Source organism: Drosophila mauritiana, unplaced genomic scaffold (genome assembly GCF_004382145.1).
Source record: "Drosophila mauritiana strain mau12 unplaced genomic scaffold, ASM438214v1 U_75, whole genome shotgun sequence".
NCBI lineage: Eukaryota > Metazoa > Arthropoda > Insecta > Diptera > Drosophilidae > Drosophila > Drosophila mauritiana.
In genome coordinates, this window is record NW_022881514.1 from 324 (window position 1) to 3,610 (window position 3,287).

At 47.5% G+C, this 3,287-nt stretch overlaps 1 long non-coding RNA gene across 1 annotated transcript; it reads right to left on the reverse strand.

Annotated features, from left to right (window-relative positions):
- Window positions 1-1,611: 1,611 nt before the first annotated feature.
- On the reverse strand, window positions 1,612-2,815 carry LOC117149923. The gene is made up of 2 exons (XR_004460619.1): window positions 2,427-2,815; window positions 1,612-2,354 (listed from the first exon to the last, which is right to left on the reverse strand). It is a non-coding gene; the product is annotated as an uncharacterized LOC117149923 (long non-coding RNA).
- Between the last annotated feature and the right edge of the window lie 472 nt (window positions 2,816-3,287).

Genomic DNA, 3,287 nt, shown 5'->3' on the forward strand with positions numbered 1-3,287 from the left:
TTTAAGGTAGACCTATTCAAAAAAGCTATACCTCTGCACCAATTTGGCTTTAGAAAAGAGCACGGAACTGAGCAGCAAATAGCCAGGGTCACACAATTCATTCTAGAGGCCTTTGAGAAAAAGGAATACTGCTCAGCGGTTTTTCTTGACATAACAGAAGCATTTGACAGGGTTTGGCATGAGGGACTATTACTTAAGCTAGCTAAGATACTACCTTACAACCTTTACATCATTCTTGAGAGCTACCTTACAAATAGAACATTTGAGGTCAAAGACCAAGCTGGAGAGACTTCGAGAACAGGACAAATAAGCGCAGGCGTGCCTCAAGGAAGCAATCTAGGACCACTACTCTACTCAATCTTCTCCTCAGACATGCCTCTTCCACATATCTACCGCCCCTCACCAACAGAAAGAATTATGCTCTCAACATACGCAGACGACACTATGGTCCTCAGCTCAAACATAATACCAACTGCTGCCACAAGAAACAATGAAAACTACCTTAAGTCATTTGCCGACTGGGCGGACAAATGGGGTATATCAATAAACGCTGCTAAAACTGGACACGTCATCTTCACATTAAAAAACGACTTACCAACAAATCTAAAGACTATGAAGATAAAGGGCCAAACAATAAAGACTGAAAACAAACAATCATACCTTGGCGTAATCCTTGACAGCAAGCTAACCCTTAGTTCACACGTCACAAAGCTGGTGGGCAAATACACTACAGCCTACAGAAAATTGACATGGGTCTTAAACGGAAGGAGCAAACTCCCTACAAAGACTAAAATGCTGATCCTTAAGTCAGTCCTGTCACCAATATGGCAGTATGCAATAGCAGCCTGGGGTCCCCTTGTTACGGATGCACAGATAAGACGTATACAAGTTGCGGAAAATAAGAAAATGAGAGACATATTTAGAGCGGGAAGATATACGAAAAACGAAACTATAAGGGAACGATTTGGAGTCAAAACAGTAGAAGAATTCTACCAACAGGCTGTCCACAGGTTCTCAGAAACCATAAAATCACACCCAAATATAGCTGTTCGCAGGATCTTCTCTAGGCACTTTATCCCGAACAGATTAGTAAGAAGCAGGCAGAGGTACTTGAAAATGACAAGGGACCATATCACCCTAAAACAGACTGGACAAACCCTCTCACCTAAACTTCTAAAAATCCCTGATCTAGACGACTGCAGAACCCTAAAAAAGCGAAGTGAGAGAGATAAAATAAGGCAAACACATCTAATCGAACTCCCCACCCTACTGAGACTAGAGGAAGAAGAGGAAGAGCTTAGAAGAATAAAAAAACAGGAAGAGAGCGAAAGAAGGGAAAGGGAAAGCCAAAAGTGGCCTCCAGATAGATGGTGTGAATCAGAAATCAACCTATACAATAAGCAATATAGAAGGGGCGATCTAACCAGACAGGAAATAATAGAAAGATTTAAAAGACAACCACTAAATGTACAGAGAATAATCTTACCCGACTACGAAGGAGACCAGGAACAGAATTAAAATAAATCAGAGAAAAGCAAAAGACAGAATTAACCAAAACTGGCGGAAGGGGTGGCAAAACATATAAATAGAAAAGAAATAAATAAAAAAGGCTAAAGGCTCACTCAGGTTATTTTAAAAAAGGGAAATGTCTTACATATAAATGGTAAAATTTAACTTATAACACCTACTGGATGATATAGACTGCGCACTCGAATTGCGCTATCCTGGCGAGATGGTGAATGCATCACTGGTGATCCGTCTCTCATTCCAAACTGATGGATTTGTGCCTGAAACAATCTCCGCTTTATGATGGCTCCATCTGCCGCTTAGTCTGGCACTTCACCACCGCTTTCCTGAAAGAAAGAGAATAATTTTTTAGTTCTCCTTCTCTTTCCTAAAATATACAATAAAATTTCATTCCTGAAAACCGGCGTGTCCTGTAAAAGCACCAGAACTGCGGCGCTTGTTTTCCTTCCTGCCAAAATTGGGATGCCTGCATCAGGGCTGACGGACCCGAATGGCCGACGCCTGATACATGCTGGCATCACCGCGTAGGATGTGGTGATCAGTGACACTGGAACTTAAGATGACCAGGCCTGATGGGAGCCTCGAGAATGATGCCAACTTGTCTCTCGCCCACCACTCCGATGCCAGTTCAGCAGCAACAAGTAGCGCCTTCATTAATAAACGGGATCAGCAGGCGTAAACACATTCCCCAGCAGAAGTAACAACAAACAGCTGCAGCAACAGCAGGGAGTTTTCTCGCCTCAACAGCCACTTGGAAATTTTGACGACCCGACCTTTTGTCTTGACCCTGGTCAACACACTGGACCAGTTAACAGAGGCGTTTTACCCTGGAAAGAAGAAAACTTGTATTATCCATCCATTTTTCACAGTCGTGTACCAAAAGTGCATTCCTGGCTAACCTAGCATGTCTCCTGGCAACGACGTTGGACTCGACGAATGCCTCCCTCCAGCTGCAGTTTGTATGCTCGCATCAGGGTAGACGGGCCAGGCAGGCTATTTCCATTCAAGCTAGCGTCTCCGTGGCGGTGCGGCAAACAGCAACAACGAACCGTATAATGGCGAAGACGACGACGATCCGGCCGGATAGCAGCTCAACGACGTCTCCAGGTCAGCACCGCCCGCCAGCCCGTAGCTAATACAGCAGCAACAGCAGCGTCTTATAAACGCGAACGGAGACACTGGCGCTAGCCCTCAGCTGATCGGGTACACAAGGTGGCGACGCAGTCACCACCAGCAGCGACGCAGTCACCATCAGCAGCGACGCAGTCACCACCAGCAGCGACGCAGTCACCACAAGCAGCGACGCAGTCACCACCAGCAGCTACGCAGTCACCACCATCAGCAACAACAGCAGCGACGCAGTCACCACCACCAGCAACAACAGCAGCAACAGCAGCGAAGCAGTCACCACCAGCAGCGACGCAGTCACCACCAGCAGCGACGCAGTCACCACCAGCAGCGACGCAGCCGCCACCGGCAACAGCAACAGCGTCGAAGCAGTCCCACCATCAGCAGCAACATCAACGACGCAGTCACCACCAGCAGCGACGCAGTTACCACCAGAAGCGACGCAGTCACCACCAGCAGCAACAACAGCAGCGACGCGGTCGCCACCAGCAGCGGAAACAGCAGCGACGCAGTCACCACCATCAGCAGCGACGCAGTCACCACCATCAGCAGCAACTGCAGCGACGCAGTCACCACCAGCAGCAACAACAGCAACGACGCAGTCGCCACCGGCAGCAGCAACAGCGGCGACT